This window comes from Syngnathoides biaculeatus, chromosome 19, assembly GCF_019802595.1.
Source record: "Syngnathoides biaculeatus isolate LvHL_M chromosome 19, ASM1980259v1, whole genome shotgun sequence".
NCBI classification, from domain to species: Eukaryota; Metazoa; Chordata; class Actinopteri; order Syngnathiformes; family Syngnathidae; genus Syngnathoides; species Syngnathoides biaculeatus.
Window position 1 is genome coordinate 5,654,649 of NC_084658.1, and position 25,411 is coordinate 5,680,059.

Sequence of the window (25,411 nt, forward strand, 5' to 3'; positions counted from 1 at the left end):
AAACATGCAAAGTCCACACTCGTGGGTCCGTGATTGAACTCGGGACCTCAGAACTGTGAGGCCAAAGCTTTCCAGCGGCGCCACTGTACCCCCCAGATAAATTTTTGTATTCAATTAAAATAAGTACAGGGAGTCCTGGGGTTAAAATGTCTCGATTTAAAATGTTTTGTCATCATACAACGCTCACCCGCCATTTGTCTACCCAATGTGCTCATCGGTGTTTGTCTGCTGGGAGTATATTCGCATTTTTCACCGTACTTTTTAGACATTATGGCCCCAAAGAAGAAAGTTGTGTCTTTTAGCAATGCTTCTGCAGCCAAAAGAAAATCCATTACCATGAAACTCAAGATCATAAAAAGATTGGAGAAAAGAGAAACACCGACAAACATCAGTAAAGAGCTAGGCTTCAGTCGGTCGACTGTGGTGACAATTATAAAAGACATAGCCTATATTTTAGCGTATGTTAAAGGTTACGGTTCCTATGTTGGATACAGTGATCACAAAACAACTTTGATACTTGTTGAGATGGAGAGGCCACCTACGTTATGGATTGAAGACCAGATTCCTTCACAATAGCTTAGCACAGCCTCCCCTTCTCCATTCACCTCTCAGCACTAATGGTAAGTACAGCATCTTATTTGTTTATTTCAATGTATTTGTTTTTTATACAAAGTATTTTGATGTAAATTCTGACTCTAATGGTGAAATCCGATTTACAACAGAATTAGAGTTACATTACCAGCATAGGAACAGAACCCGCCCATAACCCGAGGACTCCCTGTAGCTTCCAAACATCTGCTTTTACTTTGGGAAACATTAATAACATATTTGCCTATTTTCTGACATGTTGCAATCCATACCTATTGCTGAATCAGAATTAATTCAGTTTTGTGCATTTCTGCACTCCCAGTTCAAATTGTAATTTTTAATATTGGGATGGGAATTTAGTCTTTATCTGATTCTCGATTAATTGGAAAAAATAAGATATCGTTGGTTGGAGTCTTAATTAGAGTGGGTCATATGATGTGTTTTAAACTGTACAAACATTTTGTTTTATAAAGAATATGAATTTATTGGGGAGGGATATGATTTTTTTCGAAAATGGAACATTTGATCAAAATGTATTATATAATGAAGAAAGCCCGGTAGCAATTCCTTAATAGGCAACTTAATTTTTTTTACTTCCTTTTGTAATGTCCAACTAACATACAAATTGCAACTAAGAATTTGTCCAAAAATTGCAACAACATTACTGCAATTAAAGAAACAAAACGTTCAATTTTTTCATATTTATAATAAAGATGTATTAATGCAACATTAAATTTAATATTATTGTTGTAGTTTGTAGTAATGTTGAACTGAGAGAGATTATTTCTAATATTTGCCCATACACATGTAAGATAGCTAAATAAAGCAACTTGAATGTTTGATATCTAAAAATGCAGCAACAGTAATTGATGTGACGTGATACATATGCAAGTGTGGCAAGACGTGTGTAGCACTGTGCATGTCGATGTTATTTCCACACTACTTCAGCTGCGCAGAGCACAAAATCTTCCAGCTGCTTGTGTTTGATCGCACCAAGGTACCTTACATCTGTCAGAGGAAGGAAGGGAAGTGGTCCCACTGGTACCCTGCCTCATCCTTCCCAAGATGATGTCATCCTTTCCCTCACTCACTCGTTGGTGTGGTCCTCGATTCCACTGTGCACTGGTTCACTTTGTTTCTTTCCTTTCTCTTTCATGCAAACTCTTCAAATGATCGTGTTTGCATCGAGAGGGATGTCTTTGTGTCTGCACGTGTCAATGACCGGATGCCGCTGGGCTGCCATTTCTGTTCTAAAGCATCCCCCGCCAGAAAGAGTCAGTGGGCGACTGTGTGTCTGGGTTGTTTGTGCGCAGCTTGTTTTTGAATTGTAATTGCAACCGTTTGGTAATGCCCGAATAAGCGTGTAACACCATGTGCAAGTATGTTTGTGTCTGTCAGAAGCACCGTGAAACAGACGGAGAGAGGGAGGGGGAGGGAGGAAGACATGATAAAGTCTCTCGCTCCACTGTCTGTCAGTCTGTCGTTGGGTCCAAAGCCCCTGGGTGTCAGTGGCATCTTCCTCTGTGTTAATCTCTGTGTAATGAACTGAATCACAGGCAAAACAATAGAGGTTCGTGTCCATTGTCACAAGCCAAGAGGCCTCGGGGCAGATGGTTTGATGGACTAACTGTTGAAGGACAAAATATGTTGATGTGCACACAAACAGATGTCTCAAAAGTGAAAGTCAGACGCACAAAGAAACGTATGATGGGAATAATAGGAGAGAGGTTAGTCAGGTGCTCCTGACTCATTCTAAATCAAGTTCCCATTTAAATAAAGACACAGACAGTACCACGATTTACCTTGGCAGGCTCTATTTTGGTGACCAGCACAAATCCAACGCTGCCCTTGGCGTAATTCTGCAAGGAGGCAAGCTAGAACCGGTTTTGTTGATTTCATGGCCCAGCATACACCTAGTATATTTAAAAGTGGGGTGTGTTCACTTGTGTGGTCATTACCACACCTTACTTCAATCCTGCTCAATTGAAGCGACTTCTCTCATTACCTTTAAGAACCGCGCAATAGTATCACATGAAGACATCTCTTCAGTATATGCAGAAGACTGAAGACGAAGAAACACTTGCAGCTTCGCGTTGATGTTTTGATAGCCGTGAGCCTGATAAAACGGTTTGTCCACCTTATAATTGCCATATAATGCACTCACTTTTATACAAAAAAAACAGGTAAGAGAGGTTGTTTCTATTACAGTCATCACAAACCTCGGCGTCATGACTCAGGAGAAGATGGCTCTCCATCACACACAGACTTTTCATCGTGAATATTGAGCACATTCATTATTAAAAATTGTAAATGAAAAAAATAAGGACAAATACACTCAATGCACACCAGAACAAACGACAATCTTGTAAGACGTGCTTGGTCAAGAAAAGGCAGGATTGACACAAAAAACAAGTCGTTTGTCTTCATGTGTGTACTGGGCCTTAGTCAATATAATATTGGTATCGAAATGGGAGTTGAGAACATACAGGCAAACAGGGAAAAAAAATGTTCAAAAGTAACCATATTTTAAATAACTTTTCTTAATTTTACCCAAAGTCAACTTTGGATATTCAGGCAGATTTTCATCTTTTGCAGATAGTTAACTATATGTTCATTGTAGCATTGTGTAAATGATTTTCCACACTACTGTATGTCAAATTCAGCCATTCCTATATTCCATCCTCAAGCACTCATTGTGGATTTTTCCTCTGTGTCTATCTCAGTTTCTCAGGGGGGTGATGATGTTCTTAGTCTAGGCTATTACCACAAGAGGCATATGGGACCTTGGTGAGTTGTAAAGCCTCCTGGCTTGACGCTGACCCACAGCAATGTATGTAGAGGTTGTTTCTGACAGAGACACAGACACACCAACAAACAGATGAAAATGGAAAGATGGTTCACAATGAAATGCATAACATCCTCAGTTAAATTACTTAAGTTGTACTGCGAGGGTAATTTAAAGATTGATTTAAAAAACCACAGAGGCAACCAAAGCCATATGGCCATGGCAATAAAGTCAATACCACTTGAGGAGAGTTATGTACCCCCCACCCACCCTCCACCCACACACCCCCACGTGAAGGCTTGCAGGTGTTTTCAGTCAAACTCCCATAACAAGATTTCTCCAACTCTGGATAGATCTCACACCGTGGATGCCATAGCCAAGGGAGGCAGCTTCAAGCCGATTTTCTCAGCTAATTCCACAGCTGCTGCCCACTGCCGAGCCTCAGGAATTGTGAAGGGCCTCCACGCTCCAACAGAATTCAAAGCACCTTCTCTCTAATTTGATCGCCATTGACACAGCTTTTGGTTTCTGAGGTCCATATTTCCTCACCTCTTTTCTCACCCTACTGACATTGCTGCCTATTTACAGCGGTCAAAGAATGCTAATTCAGCAAGTATGGCAACGCACGGAGTCAAAGTGAACCCAGGCAAAGGGCTCCTAAGTAAAAGGTTAATCACATTACAGCCGTCACAACAATATCTTCGCTCGCTGGTTTTATTCAGGCAGCACAGAGGAATTGTATTAGAATGTCTGCCTCATAGTCTATATGTGTAGAGTTTGCACATTCCCCCATGCTTGGATGGGTTTTTTCCCAGTACATGTGTGAATGTACTGTGATTGCTTGGCTACATATACCCTGCAATTGGCCTGCGACAAATTAAAGCTGTACCCCAGCGAAGGGATGTAGGCCACCTCTCGCCCACCGTCAGTTCGCATATGCTATAGTTATAGTAGCCAGTTCCCTAAAGAGGACAAGTGGCATAGAAAAGGGTTGGATGGACAGGATTCATTCCTTGTTGTGCTTCATATAGATATTCAGAAACATTCTCAGCTCAAACATTACAATTGCTACCTTAAAAGTTCACAGTCATGAAATGTATGGTTCTTAATATGTTATTAAGGAAAAAAAACGGCAGCCAGCATGGACCCATCCGTTTTTTCACCACAAAACAAGATTTTGACGTACATGGCTTTTTGTAGCTCCCACCATGAAAATCCTCTTGAGGGATTTGTTTTTGAGAAGAACCATCAAGTGACGTACAGGGCAGTAGCGCACGCAAGCGGTCTTGTATGTTTATACTCGTTTTATCTGCTGGAAGGTAGCTCGGTGTTCCTTTGTGTTAGCCAAAATGCCGGCTCATTGTATTGCTGGATTTGGCTCGAACACCCGGGAGGATGGATTCGCTTTTCATACTTTTCCATTAGACCCGGCTGGTTGGGAAAAATGGATTGCACAGGTGCAAAAGACGAGAGCTTCCTGGGTTCCAAATGACAGGTAGGTGTATATACACCTACTAAAAAAAATAATAGTTGGTGGGGGGGACATAATCCGTAAACCAGGGGTGCTAAATGTGTCGATGTGCCACCCCGGCCGGAACCGTGATCGGCACACGCGGCGCCGCCAGGGTGGATCATCGCGGCGTCAGGCCGCATTGGGTCATCTCTGCCGTGTGGTGGATGATCGGACGGGGAGGCGGTTTGCCCGCGGCATCGTCGTCGCTCGAGGGTGGAGTTATTTTTAATCACCGTCGCATGGAGGTGTATCAGACAGGGAGACGGTTTGGTCGCGGCATCGTTATCGCCCCCAGGCGGCGTTGTTTTTATTACTGCCGCGCTGAGGTGGATCAGGCAAGGAGGTCATTTGGCCACATGTGGTTTGGCCATTATCCGCATATCATCTAAATATGGTTCGAAAAGATAGGGTAATATTGCCCCGGTCACTTCACACGGTTGTGAGATGTTCTCTTCTTCGAAAAGACCTTCTGTGTCAGAAGGGGGGTGTTTGTCTCCCATAGTACGTGGCACAGTATATTTTCAATGGTGAATGTCCCCGGGTGACGCCACGGACAGAAGATGCAGCCAATATGGCTACCACTTGGATGTCGAGTGTGACTTCAACTTTGCGCATGGATGATGCGCTCTGAGCTCATATTTATTGTTTCGTATAGACAATGAAGTGAATAATGTTATACGTATTTTTCATTACGAGGTCTATTTTAGAGGGATGACACTTGCCCTTTAAAGTACAATTATAATGCATACTGTGATTTTGGTTGAACTTCAATTTGGCAGTAGCTCATCTGTAAGGAGTTGGGCTTTGGAACCAAATAACCACGGGTCATAAATGTCAGTCTGCTTTCTCACTACTGTGCACGTACCCTTGGGCAAGGCCTGTATCCCAATTCCCCCAAGTGATGAGGTGCAACACTTTTTGCACACCCCTTTCACACTTCTCCTTGTATGACTACGTGTGCTCTGTTTGCCTTTGTGGTGTGAAACATGAAAAATGTGTGTCAGTTGAATTTTCCCTTGAGGGATTATAATGAGTGTAATAAAGAGGAGCTTAAGCATCTCCATTTACCTGCACATACAGCAAAAACAGGAAGTCATCATACCTAAATCAGTATCAGTGCAAAACAAAGCTGAAGAGAAGCAACACATCTTGCTCTGTGATTCACATGGCTACAGGCCTCTTCTCCAACTATCACAACACTGAAACACGAAAGCTCAACTGGTGACTTCTACTTAGAATGTACACCTTCTTACATCAGTCACTTCCAGTAGATATTCTCTTTTACATTATCACTGCCATTATGTGAGAATGGATGTCGTGAAGGGTCAAAGAAAAAAAAAAAAAACACATGTAGAACTAATCATTTGGTGCTGTCTGAAACGAGGCCAACTGAAGTGACTTTTTTGCCATTTTCTATTAAAGATACATAAAGACAAGGAAAAGCTGTTTCACTGTAGCAACTGAAATAACAGAAGCCTCACTTGAAATACGGTAAAACAGTGTCACACCACTGCAAACTATAATGACAGTCTCAATCTGACGTCAATCAAACTATGATTCTGTAAAGGCAGACCTCAGATAGTGCCAAGTGTGCATTACTCGTCTGATAAAAACATTTCGTATTGATATTCATCTCACCAAACACATCCTTTCACAGTAGTATATTAAAACACCCAGTCATTATCTCGACATGAAAAATCCACAACCGACTGTCACTATATTACATTTCAATTACATCTAAAATGTAACTCATTTGTAAGTGACAAATATCGCATTTATGTCGTTCTACTGGCTTGGACTGTAATTGGCTAGACTAACATAAGATTTATTATTAGAAGCTCGTTTTGTAGTCCAATTTGCGCACAGCTTGGTAATAAAATCCAAACAGTAGCACGCTCCAAACTATGGCACCATAGTGGACCAAAGGCGCCTTATTAACCTTGTGTTTGCAGGCTAACACAGGCACCCTGGCATTTAATAACAGCACTATTGATTGGGCTTTTACCAACAGAACCGCCTCAGAAAATTAAGCATGACGGGGGTCACGGGTCATCGCTATGTATGCAGACTTCTGTCATTCGCTCACCACTCAAGTATGGCAGGTTGCTGCTGTTAAATTAGCATTTCAAATGTCCTCTTGGAGAGGTCACTGGGCTGTAACGATAGATCAGCTGCTTCTCCTGGAGGCCAAAGTTAATTAGATCTCACTCAGTCCACTTTCGGCCCTCTACATTTATAGAATTGTTTTCATAGCGAGCAACTTCAGACGTGGAAGTTTTACAATGAAGTCTTTCTCCACTCTCATTGTTCATAAGCAATGCCTGCTGGCGTATTATAACATTAAACTTGTGATCTTTGTATTGTCATGGCAACTAGATTGACCTGGCAAGTTAGTTACTATGGATTCAAAACTACTCCAGATTTACTGGGCTTGGATGGAAAAAAAATAACTCTTACTGGGAACCTTCTGACCCTCACTTAAGCCTGAAGTGCCTCTGACAAAGACAAGACAGCAAGGCTGGAAGTACATTTTCCCTTCTGACTACTGCCTTATACCCGGATGTTGTTGGTTGGTCATGTGTATTTCAGTGTTGTAAGGCAAGCTGGTGCTGTCTGGGCTCTTGTGGTCTTTGTTAATGTGCCATAACTGAGGAAAAGTCAATTTACTTATTTTATAACAACAGTTACTGAAGATGTGTATTTGCCTCAGTCCCCTGGAGGTTCTGAGGGTTCAGTTCCCACTCAGTGACGGTGTGAAGGGTTTCCTTTCTCTTTGTGTCCTCTGACTGACTGACAACCAGTGTAATCTGGCTTTTACCTAAAGTCAACTGGGATAGGCTCCAGATCCCAGTAACCCTGAACAGAATGATAATATATGGACAGATAACTACAAACACTAATGGGCTGTTGACGAATTGGGGGTTTTGTCGTCCTGATGGTGGCTAAATGACACTGTAACTGGTTGAGATTTATTTGGTGACTCGACACAACATCTTGAGATTCTAAAAACAAGAGTGCTGCTGTGTTCTCCTGCTTTAGGAAATGAGCATGATGCAATACTTTGAAAACATGACAGCATCCAAGGACTTTGGTTCTCATGCTGGCCTGCTAAGTTTAGAACCACCACATCATCAAAGCAAAGATGGTTCCATACAGTGTTGAGTTTGTGATCGATGATTCTTCAAAAGTAGATTTCTTTTTGTCCTGTTCGTCTCTTAGGTCAAACGGAAAGGAGGTACTGTGTTCCTCTTCTGATGAAACTGTTTTACTGTGCCACAGTGGAGTTTTAAAGAGGGAACTGTAGTTCTTTTTATTCTGATGGATTTTGATTGAAATTTTCAATCAGCCCAAACAAACTTTAAAAGGGGAAAAACTGAAAAATCAAAATGGAGACAGTGAAAAGATCAAATAATGTAGGAAGAGAAGACAAAAAAAAGACATGACAGTCTGAAAAAGATAAAGAAAGTAAATCATTATGTGCCTCGAGCAATGACACAATAGATTTGAGTGTTGTATGGGCAGTAGTGTTACACCCTGTGAAGGAAGGATAGGCCAATCACAGCATACACAACAGAGGTTGTGGACGGCTGTCCAACTGCTGAAACTTAGGAGCCACTGAAATGGAATTTGAAACTGCAATTCTGATCATCATAGACACAGATTGTGTTTCTGAGGGACACATTTCCACATCTATCTTTTCTCACCCTACAAACGTTGCTACCTTTTTACAGAGATCAAAGAATCATTAGGTGAATTCTTAACATCTTTAGAAATAGAGTACACCATCCACACTGAGGGACCCAGGGAGGTCCACAGGCCCCACCAAGGCGCCCTAAATATGGTCACTCGCTCCAAGATGTTATCGTCAGATGGCCTTCTACCCATGCCAAGGAATCGAAGCTCTAGGTTCAGCAGGTTGAAGAAGGGTAAGTGCCTAACAGTGTAATTGTGTAACTGATTTTTTTTTTGTTCCGCAGATAGTTTTTCTAATGCAATATGTGGTATGATAATATTTAACCAGTGATTAATATTGATCAATTATTTTTCCTTTTTTTCTAGTCCAGTTTTTCCAGTAGCTTTTGCTAATTTGTGGAATTCTTGTCTATGTTCCTGGCATAGATAGATGAATCAAAGATACATTATTTGTGGAAAATAAATTGACTTCTGTCATTGCTAACATGAGGAATGCTCTAAACATGAAGTCCAGCTGAAATGACCTGTGATCAATAAAATGTTGGTTTACTTTGTGTTTGCTATGAAATCAGTGCTACTCTTAGATATTGATCTGATATGCTACAGCAAAGTGATGGCATCAGCCATCAGGAAAATTAATCACTTGTGACACAATTTTCCATTGACGAAACCCAATAAAATGCAAAGGGGTCTCAAATAATCACAGTATACTTGCATTCTATTCCCTGGGCGTAACATGGGCATGTGTGCAACTAGAAAGTAAATAAACTCAACTGTGTCGTCTTGTATCTGTACGATCCAGCGAGACAAAAGGGAAGCAGAGAGCGATAGATATTGTGCATGTCTGTATATTTGTTTCATTTCTTTTTCCCTTTGAGAATGCCTGTCTGCCACTCTAAATCCTGCAAATTGTGAGCCTAATTGGCCTGAACAACAGTGTGTGGTATCTCTTGCCTTGCGTCAAAGACTGTGGTACTTTGTTAAGGGATGTTTTGGGGGCTTACATACATCTGAATGTCTTGTGAATATAGTAGAATAGAGATAATTAGCAGAGCTAAATCATGCACAATCAGCCACAGCCAAAAGATATATAAATGGCAGCACAAATTAAATACCAGATGGCATTTGAGAAGTCACCATCACTTTTTCAAATTGTGTCAAGCTTTTTGTCTGTGTGCGCGACCAAACCCCCAACTCATTTCTGATCCTCCATTGCTTAGTGTTGACGTACTCGCGCATCCAGTCGAATCTTTGTTTGGGGGGGGGGGCTGAAATACACAATGCGACACATACGGTATCACCAACCAACTAGTTTCCATCTAAGCATTACAATAGAGGTGGTTTGTGGGTACAAAAAAAAAAATCCTCCTTTAAGATATTATACAACAGAGAATTGTTATACACTTCATTTGTCATAAGCAGTAGACAAAGGAGATTAGCACATACTGTACATAAGCCCTTTAAAATTCATGAGCTGCCGCAACATGTAAGTTAAATGATATGCATACATCACTGGCAATTGTTGTTAACATTATGAATTATACATCCACACAAGACAGTGATGAGTGAAATCAATGCTCACTTTCCGTCCCGCAACACAGCCATGCTGGAGAAATGACATGCGATGAAGAGGCAACATCAAATATAATTTAGGAAGCAGCGTGATGCCAAGTGAGTGACCACAGCATTTTGTTTTTGCACACAAAAATGTCACATTACCAAACACTCACGGAATGTCATGCATTAGGGAGGATATTGTGGTTGTCAGTGGGAATTCAACAACTGCTCAATAGCTCAAGTATGGAGATGACAGCGCTGCCAATTAGCATCCTTCCATTCAGCCCTTACTCATTTTCACCGCTATCTCATTTTTGATAATAATATATTATTTTTTAGGTGAAAAAGAAAAGATGTTCCGCTGGAATGGATTGGTATCCACAGTAAGGTAGGATTTGCTGTACTGTATACGCCAATAAAATGGATAAATATTGCAAGTGTAAGAAAAATGTAATAAAAAAAACAAAAAAGCCACAAGATCTAAAGTAAGTAGAATAAATTTCCCTTATTCTTGAATTATTCTTCATTTACTTAATATTCTGCTTTATTCAGAATTTCTTTCAGTTCTGACACAAGAGCTGTATGATCAGTTTGGTACTAACAATGAGAAAAATGATACATCTTAATTTATTATATAAATAATGAATGTCACACAAACTATTTGACGTAGCTTTTGATGATACAGTGCCACTAAAAATGTGATCCTTGTAACTAAACATGATGATTAATGAATGTCTTGACACTGATTTTATTTGGCTGGGGCAATTTTCAAAACTTGCAAACAATACCTGCGCAGCAGATGTACACTGAAGTATACCTGTTAAATTTCTGTAAAGAATTGCGTTGGTCATTAACACTCAATGCACAAAAATACCACTACATTAAGTACTTTCACAGTATAGTATCATTTGATCTGTTGGCAAAGGTTTCTTAAATAGACAATGGACAATTCAGTGTTGTAGAAACCGTGTGGAAAATTAATTGACTTGAAGTGTACCATTAATAAATAATAGATTTGCACGGATCTCATTTGATGTGCATCCCACGTCCAAGACACACAAAAATGGGACGCAAAAAGCACAGAGAATTTACATTCACTAGTGCCAAACATCGCTAACCTACGTATGTGTGTGAGGGTCCAATTAAGGTGGTCGCCTATAGTAGATTGCGAGTCAAAATTCACATTTTGCAGATTAAAAAAACACACTGAAAAGTAAAACTGCAAATCAGGTTTGCCATGGAAACTGCCATGAAGATGCAAGCAGCCAGTGACACAACAACCTTACATCACTAATGCGTGGATCAATTGAGAAGTTGCAAGATGCAACATCAAATTAAGAAGAGAGAGAAAAATTACATGGTGACTGTGTGGTAGCGTTTGTGAGAGAACTACAAGGCGAGCACCTCTTCGTTGTAACATGGGCCTTTTTCTCCACAGAGTCGCAGGATCCGAGAGAAAGAATCGGCAAATCACTTACCTTAACCTCACTCTACTTTATTAACATAACGTTAACGCTAAGGGCTGCTGATTGTCTCTTAATTATATGTACGATTGAATGGCTTTTTTTTTTTTAGATTTTTTATTGCAAGAAGGACAGTATAACATAACCTTAAAGGAGAAACCCAGTGCTTTGCATGAACAGTGTATCCAATAGGTCATGTAATATGTATCCCATTTTGACAATGTGATGCTAAATCCTCTCTCATTTAATAGTGTTTTGAGAAGATTTTTGTCGACAATTACGAATTTTCGGGGGCACTTCCATTTTCGTGAGTCATATGATGTACATGGGCATATGTGACGTGTACTGTGCCATTCCAAACGCTCGATTACATGGGACACCATTTTGCCCATTGCTGATTTCTCAGGTTTATCCTCATCTGATGAAGAAATAGCAGTATCGGTTGATTGGGAAGACAGATGAATGCTTTCATACAGATTTTAACCTGTGGCTGTAATTAATGTTGAATATTCGGATGGTTCTTTGGGCAGAATGACGCGGAGTCTGACTACTCGGAGGCCTACACATGACATAAGTGCATAAACAAAGCCCCCGGGCAGCAGCCGCGGATGGTTCTTCGGACGGGAATGACGCGGAGTCTGACGAGCGGTCTCAGGTGAGCTTCCGTGGGGGTGAAGGCCTTTAACCTATCTTCGGCGTCCAGGACTAATGGCCTCCTCCGCCTGGAAGCCTGCCGCCGCCCGCTTCGTTAGCCCCGGACGCCAAAGCCTGGCTCGCGGCCCGCCACCAGAGCTCGTGGAACCGCCTTCGGTGGAAGGCAGAGGCCTTTAGCCTAGCTTCGGCGTCCGGGGCCAACGGCCTCTGCCGCCTGGAACCTCGGCTTGCGGCCACCACCAGACCTCGCTCGTCAGACACCGAATAATTTCCGTCCGAAGAACCATCCGCGGCTGCCGGCCCAGAGCTCCCAAGGGCCTTTGTTTACACACTTATGTCGCGCATAGGCCTCCAAGTAGTCAAAATGGCAGCACCCCTGAAAATTCATAATTGTCGATAAAAAAAATCTTCTCAAAACACTATTAAATGAGAGGATTTAACATCACATTATCAAAATAGGGTACATTTTTCATGATCTATTGGATACACAATGCGACCATTGGATTTCCCCTTCAATGGTACACAAAGTCTGCTTTTTGCTCATTGTAGTCACTATGTTACATAAAGCCAATCTGATAATCTCCAAGTGGCAAAACCTTTGAGTCAAGATGGTGAAAAATGTCCCAAATGAGGCCAGCGAGTAATAAAAGTAAAATGGATTACGATTGTATACCCAAACAGAGGAGCGTTTTCTTGAAAGAAGATGAAGGAAATATGTTTAGTGAACTGTTCCAAACTCATAAATGCACATAATGTATTATCATGTCAAAAATCCTAAAATGATATCAGTAGTATTTAAAAAAAAAAAAATTGTACTATCATTTATCATGAAAGTTTTTCGGAAAATATATTGTTCTAAAAAAATGTGTTATCGTGGCAGGGCTAAACACATAATATATTAACAGATAGTAGGAGCAATGGATAAAATATATTGTACAAACAGTATAAAAGATTAAAGAGTAACAACTGTAATAAAAATCTACGGAATAGTGGGGCCATGAAGCAAGAACCCCAGTGTAGCGGAGGATAATTGTATCTGTATTCTGTGATGATAAATTGCAGGGACTCATCATTCCATGGATGGTATTCATTGTTTGAATGACATGAGTATCCCTGGACTTGCATAGTTTCAAGTGTAAAAACATCTCTACATTTAAAGCAAGAATCACAAAAATAACTTCTTGAAATATTATCTGAAATGCTTACATTGTCATGCTTCCACTGCAACTTCATGTGCAACAGTGGCCAAAGGTTTGCTCCTGCCATGTTTGTAATATATAATTCAGCAGCCACCAACAGAACCAGAGCAAGACATAGACACTACATGCATCAATAGTCAATGCCTTCATAGAGGTCCAGACCAGAAGAGAAATTGAATTGTAAAATCAATCAAAGTGCACATATCTTACATTCCATTACTTTAAAAATAACAATAATAATAATAATGAGTGTGACTGACGTATGCAAAATTATAAACATCGGCATTAAGCGTAGGCAGCTTACAGTGACAGCATCTTTACACACGATGGAGAATGAAGTAGTCTTTGTTAGTGCAGGGAAAATGAAATCAAATGGTGCAGACAACAGGAGCCAAGACTGGCTGGAGCTGTGGGCCAGCGTCAACACACATCAGTAAATAAATAACCTAATAAAACACTTGGCAGTGAAACCTCATTTTTCTGTTCTTCTCTCACACGTGCGGACAGCACTGTGGGATAAATTGTTTTCCTCCACAACAGACATCGGTCAATTTTGTATTTTCTTCCAATATTGTGAAAATAAAAAATAAAATTTAATCATACAAACACTTCAAGCAATTTCCATTCACAACTGGACATCTGGCCAAAATCAAACTTTTTTTTTTTTTTAAATTAGAATGGAACATCTAAAGTGAAATGTGCTCAGGTCATCATTTAAATTGAAATTGAATCAAAACTTTGGAGACCTGGAACCTCAAAAGACCTTGGTTCAGGGAGTACTGAATGATTAACTTGGATTTTGTGCTTTTATTTTCTTTTTTGCTGTAAAAGCGGTACAGTGCAACATCGTATATGGGAAGTTGAGCTACAGCCATGTAGATCTTGTTCATAGCACCTAAATGTCCGGTTGCCTCAGTAGCGAACTCTAGTTCTGTCTATGCTTTTGTGTTTTTCGCTCATCTTTATAAACATTACTTTTTTTTTCTCGGCTGTCAAAATTCTGAAGTTTGCAAACGACACCACAGTCGTTGGATTCATCAAAGACGGTGACGAGTCTGTGTATCAACAGGAAGTGGAGTGGATGGAGCTGTGGTGCATCCAACACAACCTGGAGCTGAACATAGTCAAGACTGTCGCAATGACTATAGACTTCAGGAGGAATCCTTTGGCACAGCTCCCCCTATGCAGTCCAACTGCAACCGTCAAGACCTTCCAGTTCTTGGGAATTACAGTCTTTCAGGACCTGAAGTGGGAGACCAACATCAATTCCCTCCTCAAAAAGGCCCAGCAGAGGATATACTTTACTTCCTCCGCTTTCTGAGGAAGTTCTACACCGCAATAATTGAATCAGTCCTGTGTTCATCCATCACAGTCTCATTTGGGGCTTACACACACACACACACAAACAAACAAACAAAAAAAAGAACTCCGACTGCAACGAACAGTCAAAACTGCTGGAAACATTTTTGGTACCCCCTACCCATACTGGAGAACTGGCATGCTGCCAGGACTAAAACAAGAGCATGCAAGATCCTCTTTTACACTCCACATTGAGGTCATCACCTCATCCAGCCCCTTCCCTCAAGTAGGCACTCGACTCATACTAGAGCAGCTCCAACTATTAGAGACAGATTCCGTGTGTGTTATTGACCATGAAGCATAAACCATAAAAGAGGATTGTAATTCTGACTCTGACTGTTGTGAAAGTAGAAATACTGGAATCCAAATAGAGTTATAATTTCATCCCGTTAAAAATAATGTCTGAAAAATAACTTCTTTCCACTTTCCCCATTATTTCCATCAAGGGTATTTTTGTAAAAATCCATCTCTAAGAAGAGTGGTCAGCACATTTGCTTTGCAGTACTATGACTTGAATCTTGCCGTCAAAAACGTATCTTTGGTGTGTGGGCCTTTTCACACTTAGCAGAGTGCAATATGCTAGGGACCAACCCATTGTGGACTGTGCTGCTGCAACGCAATGAAGGAACACCAACGCCGCGATGTGTGGCTGTGTGCAAAGTGGGCGGCGTATCCAATAAGAGAGGTGGTGGAGAAATGATTTCACACAGCAGGAGATTTTGGAGGAGTTGAACCCTTAATGGCAAAAACCTGTTGTGTAGCTTAGCAACCAGTGGCAAATATGGACACCCTTTACCAGCCTGCTGTGAGAACCACAAAACCAAGTGCAGTGTGAAAAGGGCCATAGGTTTCCCATGAGTGTGAGTGTGGATGGCCGTTGATGTACGCATGCACACAACAATGTTATATGCCGCTTTTCCCCACTTGGGTCACGGGAGAGCTAAAACCTACCTTAGTTGACTTTGACCGAGAAGCTTGGTAGACCCTGGACTTGTCACCACCAAATTGCAAGGCAACACAGTATAAAAAAACAACAATACACACTCACATTCACACCTACGGACAAAAAAAATGCAAGGGTACACAAATACAAATCTACAGGGCCATAAATTTTTTTTTTTTTTCAATGAGTGGGAAGGTTAATTTACTAAGATTGGATAGGCCACATGCAGTAACAATGAAATATTATGCAACCTCGTGTGTGTGTGTGTGAGTGCGTGTGTGGGGAGGGGGGGCGTAGGAGCATGCATGTGCATATCGCTAAGTGAACCAAAACACCGGATAAACGATGATAATCAAATGAGTACCCTTATTAATGATAAAGTATCTATCAAGAAGGCTGTGAAGCTTGCACCTTTTATTTACATTTACATTACACTTCTAATATTACGCTTTTATCCTGAAGGACAAAATGCACCAATTCCAGGGGTGGAAGTAGCTGACTTAGCAATCGAAACCATCTGAATTAGACCACTCAGATAACAAGTATGCTGCATAGGGCGTAAGAAGTTATAAATACTTAAGGAATCTAAATTATAGAGGGTTTTTGTTTTTTTTTTTGCTTTTTTTACAGGCTCTCTTCATGTCGTTAACACAGAGACAAGTCCAGGTCAACACGACCAAAACACTTTTTCCAATTCAGATACACCAGGCACACGGCAGACGCCCACCTTGTGCACCGCCAGCCTCACAGAAACAAAGAATGTGTTGATCGGAAGCCGCATTGTGTTGTAAGAAATTAAGTGTGGCTTAAAGTCATACTACAACTCTCATCAGGTCTTGGAGAGGGTGATAACAGTTTGATGGCTGCAAAAAGGCAGCGGGCCACCGATTGAGTGCCCTTAATTTAGAGTCTCTGCTTAACTCCTCATGCATGGATTTGGAACATGGAGTTCATGAGTGTAAATTGCCACTAGAGTGCCTGGAGAAAGTCGGAGGTGCTAACCACTATTTCAACGGTGCTGTCGATGAGAAAAAGGTGACAATTTGAAACAACAAATTAAGTCATCTGCTGCAGGGCTGCCTTGCAGAGATCCAAATGTTCCGTGTGTTCTTTATCTAAGGCTCCACTTTGATGCTAAATTAACTCTGGCGCACCTGCTAGATGAGCCAATTATGAGTGCAGCTCAGCCAGTACAGTGAATGTGGCCCAGATGTGATGTCCCGGCTGGGATACAAACAGTTATGCTGTTCTCACTCCAGTTCTTGAATCTGTGCACGTTTTTTTTTCTTCCGTATACTGCATTCTACTTTTCATACCCTCTCTCTTTGCGTGTGATGATTCTTGCACTTTCTCCCTCACAGGCTCCATCACGAGCTCTCCATTTTCCACCTCCCTGTCTTTTACTTTACACTCCATCTTCCCCATCATTTTCGCCACTTACCCCTTCCTGTGAATCCCCTCTTCTGTCACCTGCATCCTTAACCCAGTGTACCTTCACGCTGTTTTGTCACCTCACATATTCCACACCTCTTTCCCTTTTTCCACTATCCTTTCTTGATTTCTTTCTCTGCAAGCTGGGAGGACAATAGAGTGAAGGGGGAGGAGGAGGGATGATGGAGAGAGACCCATCTGTGGCTAGCTCATTAGAAGAAGGACCGAGAGAATTTGAAGCAAAAAAAAAAAAAAACCACTGGAAGGCATACGCACACACTTTGCTGCCCTGCTGGAACTATTCCAATGCTGACACAACGCTATCTTCAAATCTCACTGTTATTAATCACGACCATTTACAACCCATATCAAAATTGTGAATGGTGTGATGCTCTAGAAACCTCCTTCACTGACAAACTACTCTGGCAGAGTCAATGGAAACTTAAATGAATGGTTTTTGCCCAAAGCGGGGTAGTTCTTACACCTTTTTGTTCCACGAGAATTGACAAAAGAGTGCATTGTATTCAGAATGAGGGAGATTAAAACCTCAAGGGCACTCCACATGTGCTAAAAAGAAAAGTCACGCTGAACATTACTTTTGACCGGTGTGTAGTGACACATGATTGAAAGGATTTAAAAAAGGGTCTTCAGTCTTATCCAGCTTGACTACTCCTCACCTTTTTACCTGACACTTTATTAATAAATCCTATTCGTCGCAATATCTACAGCCTCTGCAATGTCAAAGGGAAATCTTTTGGTTTTTTGTTTTTTTTTTAATTCTCAGGATAAGGATGACACATGTTATACCGCTAAAAAGGTTTGACAACCCTTTAAGGAAGTTAATGGGAGTTTGGCAGATGCTGAGGTTACACTTGAGGTGCCAAGGAAGGGCACATCTCCAGTCAGCCAATCAGCGAGCTGAATAGGAACCACGACCATATTAGGTACACCTTTACAAAATGGATAAAGCTCATAACAAAAGGTTTACATGTTTGACATTGATATTAAACGCTGAAGCGTTCACTAATCATGAAAAGTGTTTTACACTATTGCAAACTTGAACTACCATAATTAACTTCTTTTAGGTAGGACTATAAAAAGGTGCTACACTCCAAAGAAAAGAATAAAGGTATATGAATAAAGTGGTAAATGTATGAAAATTGTTGACATGCAAGAACCTTTTGAAATATTAGGACAATCTTTTTTTAAGAGTTTTTAAAGTGAGGAAACATGAAAATACAGTCATAATAGTAATGAGTGTTAATTCCCTAATTCTGTCACTCAAAAGTGAGAATTCACGATTATTAAATACAAATACACATGAAAAAACAATGTAGACCCCATATTTTCTTTAAAATGTATTGTAAGTATAAAGAAATAATACAGCAACAGCAAAGAAGAACAAGAATCAAGGGGAAAAAAGTAATATTGCATCATACATGAAAAATGAAAAGAATCTTATTTCAATCATTTTGGCTTTGTTTCCAAGTGTGCTTGCATTACGTTCAGGATTAATTACATATGACAAACATTACACAGAGATTAACTGGTTAACACATCTGCTTCACAGTTATGAGTACCCGGGTTCAAATCCCAGCCTCACCTATGTGGAGTTTGGATGTTCTCCCCGTGCCAGTGTGGGTTTTCTCTGGGCACTCCAGTTTGGTTGGTTGATTGAAGACTCTAAATTGCCCGTATGTGTGAATGCGAATGGTTCTTTGTTTCTATGTGCCCCGCGCGAGTGGCTGGCGACCAGTGCAGGGTCAGTTCACTCTTGCCCAAAGATAGCTGGGAAAGGCTCCAACATGACCCTTGTGAGGATCAGCAGTAGAGAAAATGAATAGATGGACATGAGCTTCTAGACAATTGTAAATCCCACAGAATAACAATATACGGTAAAATAGTTTATAAAAAAAAAAAAGCTGCTTTCAAATGTGCGTATTTTGCTCATGTTGCCTTCTCTTTTTTTCTTTTGAAATTGTGCTCCTGATGGCTTTGATCTTTTCCCCTCCATGTTTGAGTGTATTACACATTTCCCTACCGACCCTGCATCTCTGCTGCGGGGCATGGCTCCACAAGGGGGTGGAAAATCCCCGAACACACACACTCAATGACTGACACATGCCATTACACTATAGAAAACTGTTTCTGTAAAATTATTTATTGTTTAAGGTGCATTACCTAGCACCACACCAGCAATGCCGCCAAGTGCGGCACACATAATGCACATCCCAAAAACAGCTACTGGATATGAAGTGCATATCATGACCATATACAAAGTATACAGTTCAAGGAATTAACAAGTACTTTATGATCCATCCATCCATCCATTTTCTTTGCCGCTTATCCTCACAAGGGTCAAGGGGATTGCTGGAGCCTATCCCAGCTGTCAACGGACAGGAGGCAGGGTACACCCTGAACTGGTTGCCAGCCAATCGCAGAACACATCGAGACAAACAGCCGCACTCACAATCACACCTGGAGGCAATTTAGAGTGTCCAATGAATGTTGCATGTTTTTGGGATGTGGGAGGAAACCGGAGTGCCTGGAGAAAACCCACGCAGGCGGGTCCGGGATTGAACCCGGGAGCTCAGAACTGTGAGGAAAATGCTTTACCAGCTGAGCCACCGTGCCGCCTACCTTTATGATACGGGATCAAATATAAATGTATTTCTCAGTTGCTCCCCTTCACCATCACACTTCTATTGCTTCACATAGGTCAAAATTTCAGTAATGAGCCAACCATCCTTGTGGGCTGTGAAGGATTCCTCTTGTCACTCAAGGACATCTCTAGGACTATAGATTAAGACCTTGAACCTACATCTCAAAGACCACAACCCATGGTTGGCGTACAACTCATCTATGTCAAAGTGGATGTTAAATGTGCTCAATTTACCTCCTCGTTCGTTTCCTGAGATCAACGTCCAGTGCGGGAATATGCCTAACTAAAATTACAAACATCACAAAAGTACATAGTAATATTAAATTCCAGTGTTGGGTTTTAAATGCTGGAATCAAAAAGGACTGTATTTTCATTGTTGGCAATACAATGGCAGTCATAAGCAGTTAGAAAGAAAACAGTAATCATTACACATTAGTGATTCAAATGGACACAATTAAAAACAAGATTATTGCTTGAATATGGCCACAAAGGACAGCTATGCTGGATGCTATAATGTACTACTGTTAGAAGAAAGAAGACTGATGCCACAGGTTTAATAGCGCATAACGTGTATTTCATCTTGTCACACTCTCGCTCTTGTGGGGAATGTTGTAAAAGTGTCTATTAGCTACTTTGCATTTTGTTTTTTTATTTTAATGTCATTAAGCTAGCTCATCGTTGTCCACTCATGACAAGAACCATGAATGATTGATGAGCATATGGGGGCTGTCAACACCTCCCATGAGTCTGTCAAAATGTAATCAAAGCACCGGGGCAAGTTCAGAGCCAATGTCACTCAGCTCTGGTCTGCCCGCGACACATCCTTAGATGAAAGAGAAAGCATCAAATCCTAAATGTCCCACTTTGCTTTTTTTCATCTTTTCAACTTTAAAGTCAGCCATTTTGTAAATGCAGTACATCACTCCAAGAGTAGTGAGTCTTTTGCTCAGAAAGCGGACACGAAAAATCAAGTATTCCCACGGACAGTGTATTAAGACATCCAGGAAGGTGGAGCCCATCTCCGCTGACTTCAAGCAAAAGGCAAACTAGACTGGAAAAGTCGTCAGCCACTCACAGGGCAGATAGAGACAGACAACCATTCACACTCACATTCATACCATTAATGAGGGGGAATGAAACGCATCCTCAATGCTCTAAACCACTACAATATCAGTTACTTAGCAATATTTTATCAATTATGCAAATGTCTGCAAATACGAAGAGAGTCAAACTTTGCATTATTACACATGAATGTTGACAGCATCCAGCCTTCACAGTATTCAGTCCAGTATTCCAAATATGGACAGTCTTGGGTGCACCTCTGAGACAAGTTTTGGATCACTGGATATGGAGTGAATTGTTAATGGGAAATTTTTTTATTTTTTTTAAACTGTGTTCATGATGAGAGTCAAGCATTTCCAACTTGTTAACAGCTCTCAAAAATGTATCATGACAACTAAAACAATAAAGAAAAACTCGAATTGTCTTTGACCGCAAGAGTAATAATTTACTGTGTATCATCATTATGCTCTTCCATGTAAAACAATTAAAAAGCTACAAAGATTGTCAACTGGAAAAAAAAACACAGGAGCAGAATGTGATGAAATTTCAGCGCTTATAGAACTATTACACGCACTTGTTTCTAACAAAGCATCAATTACATTTTAGTAATTAAACTGGGATGGGCACAGGCCTCCATAAAGTACTACATAAGCCTGGATTTACACTGCATGGTTTGAAGTTAGACTATTTGATTAGAACAAAGGAAATGCAGGCTAAATGTAGATCGGAAAGCCCTACATCCATCAATGCAGACTTGCCATCATCAAAATACACAAATTGTTGATATATACACACCCACGTCTGCCCAAACAACACCAATGAACACAAACACATAATACATCACATTTGAATCTAAACTACACTCAAGGAATGGCCATTACATGTGGTAAAATGCTACATTTAAGGCGTGTCTATCATTAAATAAGCAAAATAACAACTGCAACTGGGGTAAATTCAGCCTAATTGATTCCCTCATCTGATAATATGATCTTTGGTAACACAGCATGGAGACAAAATCTGTTGTCGTCAAGGGGAAGCGGTACGGATGTTGTCTTTGTGATGTACGACATACAAAGGAAAAGCATTTTGGTCGTCTACGCTTGAAAAGGGAGGTCAAAGAAGTCTCCCTCTCCAGCTGCTCAGTGTGCAGTCTCACTTTTCTGATCATTTCCAGGAAAAAGAAAATCAAAGTCGGAGAGAGGGAAAGGTCATTTTGGTACCAGGTCTTGACAGCTTCATGACAAAGTAACTGAGCAATGAAACAATCCCCACCCAAACTATTTCCCTTCAGGTGGACTAAGTATTGATGCAAACTCCTCCCTGGCTGTCAGGATCCCTCTTCCATAGCCAGCTCATCATGGCCGCCCTTCGGACTGTCGTCAGCACTCCATCCTAGTGGACGCCGGCCAGCAGCCGTGCCGCCTGATCAATAGGCACCGGCGGAAAGCTTTGCCCAACCCCCTGTCTCAACCCCAACACTATAAAGACTGCTGTGTTGAGACGCCGCTGCCTAGTGATTAAACATCCCAAGATGCTGTGTGAATTAGCCTAATCTGTGTCCGCAACGAAAGGACGAGACTTCGCGTGCTCACGAGAGAGAGTCACTGGACAGAAAAGAAGCTCATCTTTAGGAAATTTACAAAACGGAGGTGGATGAGAGGGTGGAGGAGGAATATGGCACAAGAATACACGGATGATGGTAATAAGGGGTGCAATGGTTTGTCACTTAAAGCAGAACCTCTGAAGTCAAATGCCACCCTTTGGAATTGTGCTCATCCATTTTCTCTAGTGCTCATTAGAGACACGAGTGAGCTGGAACCTTTCTCAGCTGACTGATCACCAGCCAATCTCATCTGTTTGGAATATTTTGGAGGGAGAAAAATGAACTTCAAAATTTGTCCGCAGTCACGAATACCATCAGCAAATCTAAGACCAAATGATTGAATTCTAGGGCCCCTGGCATGCAAAGTTGTATTACTAAACAACACTGGTGATGCTGACCATCAGTGTGTGTGTGTGTGTGTGTTTGTGTGTGTGTGTGTGTGCGTCCGGGGCTGCTGACTGAAGTTATTCCTGATCTAAATACATTCGTCGATGGGGGGTGGGATAGTTTTGATGCCCATCCAAACCTCTTTGGATGAGCCAATAGCTGGATGCCCGGGGACCCCCCTCCAACGCTTTGAACGCCACTGTCTAGACCCCAGCATATGCCATGAGACTTCATTTCAGAATACAGCTTCATACGTTTTGCTTTCATTGGCTTTAGTACGCAGCATGGCCGGCACCACAATGTGCCAAAGCAATATTTTGATGTCAGACATTTTTTAGCCCGATCACAAAAGCTGGGAATAGGTGTTTGGGAGGTGTTGAAAAAGTAAAGAGACTCACATTCATAGTGGTAAGACTCGTTAAACAAGGGATAGCTTACTTTTACACTGAGAAATAGCCCATATAATTAGAAACCATTGGCCAAAGTTAGAGAATGTATCTTATTTCCTAAAAGGAAAGTGGTTTCAAAATACATTAGGAACAAATTGAACGACCTGAGCATATCAGAATGGCCGTTGAGGTTTCACGATGCTGCTTTTTGTACCATTGACAATGAACTTTTACTGCCTCGAACATACATGAATTGTCAGAGTCCTGTAATTTGCCCCACGGGTTTCATGGCCGTAAATTGCACTTTAAAAATCGACAATAGTGTGTCCTTCGATGTGACACAGACTTCCATCACCCACGACTGCATTTGCAGCCACAAAGTCCTGTAATCTAAGGTCATTTTAGAGCTACACACTCCTGAGCTCAACCCAAATCTTTTTGCGTTTCTGTTCTCAGCACAGAGCTGACCAAACAGAGTTCAATGCCACATAGTTAGACCTTGGCGTAAATAACCAAACCTTTTCCCCGACCCGGTGGATGATGGTGCTGTCCATCATGCACCCGTCAATGTGCTGACATGCAGTCGGCTGTGCATGTACCCATCATGTCTAATAACACCTCCCCGCTCTGCTCATCCTCCTCTACCTTGCAGCTCATCAGCAGGATCTATTGCACGCCCTTGACAAACTGCCCGTGCAATCCCTCTCCTGCAAAATGTCTATTTATCACCACAAGTAAGACAAAAGGAGTGATCAGGTTTCCGAGAACTACCTCTGTATCACCCTTTTCCAACCCATGCTCATTTATGGTAAGCGGTACGTTAAAACGTAACTTTAGTTAGTTTTTCCAACATGGCAGTAAGTGGTTTTGGGGTTATTTTCTTTCAAACAAGAGCACTTTTTAACACAATAAGTGATGCATTTTGAGTCACATTAAAGCCTAAGTGTGCTGTCGACTGAATGTCAAATCACGTTTTTAAACCAAGAAAATGCTCCTCCATGCCTGGTCAAGTGTGTCCAACAAACACTTGGCACATCCCATTGTGGTGGGCGACAACACACTCTTTAAATCCTACATATTCCCTATTTTAAAGAATTTCAGAAATTCATGCGTCGGCTTACCTAAATGAGATCCTGGCCACCTCCCAGCCACCTGCGTCTCCTGGGTTCTCCTGCCACCCCCGGTGCGCTTTTCCTCGGGGTCCAATCCGCAGCGTGCTCGCCTCAGTTGAGGATGGAAGAGCGCGTCCGCTCGCCTCGTCCTGCTGCTTCCAAGGCTGCGGCCAAGGCAGTGCGCATTTGCCGTCCGCCAAAGGACTGAAGCATCCGCGGGGAGCAGGTGGAGGAGGACGGCCGATGTGACGGCAGAGCGGAGGTGTGCAGACGGGGGAGAGCGGCGAAGCACTGCGGCGAGGGGCAGCGGCGGAAAGGATGCAGACAGCCGCGCTGTGTCTCGCTCTCCCACTTGACTCCAGCCCTTTCAATCAGGGGTATGGGGCGTCCCCTGCAGGCGTAACAACAGTACAACAGGCGGGGGGAACACATTGATACGAATGACATCATTTGACATCAAACCACAACGTCCACCACGATCAGCTTTTCATACTGGAATCACTTATATACATGCAACTAAAAGCATTGGGAAACTATAGTTTGTTTGTTTGTTTGTTTGTTTTTTTTTTAAGTGACGTGTATTTCAGTGGCGGTTCTAGACCAATTTGGGGGCCCGGCTGGGGCCAGTACATCCATCCATCCATTTTCTTGACCGCTTATCCTCACAAGGGTCACAAGGAGTTCTGGAACCTATCCCAGCTATCAACGGGCAGGAGGCAGGGTTCACCCTGAACTGGTTGCCAGCCAATCGCAGGGCACATTGAGACAAACAGCCGCACTCACAATCACACTTAGGGGCAATTTAGAGTGTCCAATGAATGTTGCATGTTTTTAGAATGTGGGAGGAAACCGGAATTCCCAGAGAAACCCCACACAGGCACGGGGAGAACATGTAAACTCCACACAGGCGGGTCCGGGATTGAACCCGGGACCTCAGAACTGTGAGGCCAACACTTTACCAGCTGAGTGACCGTGCCGCCGGGTCACTACATTCTTTTCTGCTATTCTAAA

General features: G+C 41.7%; 1 protein-coding gene across 4 annotated transcripts in view; it reads right to left on the minus strand.

Annotated features, from left to right (window-relative positions):
- Window positions 1-25,411, minus strand: part of ctnnd2a (catenin (cadherin-associated protein), delta 2a) — a 272,667-nt gene that overhangs the window by 242,221 nt on the left and 5,035 nt on the right. For all 4 annotated transcript variants that reach the window (XR_009792632.1, XM_061804648.1, XM_061804649.1 and 1 more), the window contains exon 2: window positions 24,410-24,791. The gene's annotated coding sequence lies outside the window, so the exon portion shown is untranslated. The remainder of the gene's footprint in view (window positions 1-24,409; window positions 24,792-25,411) is intronic.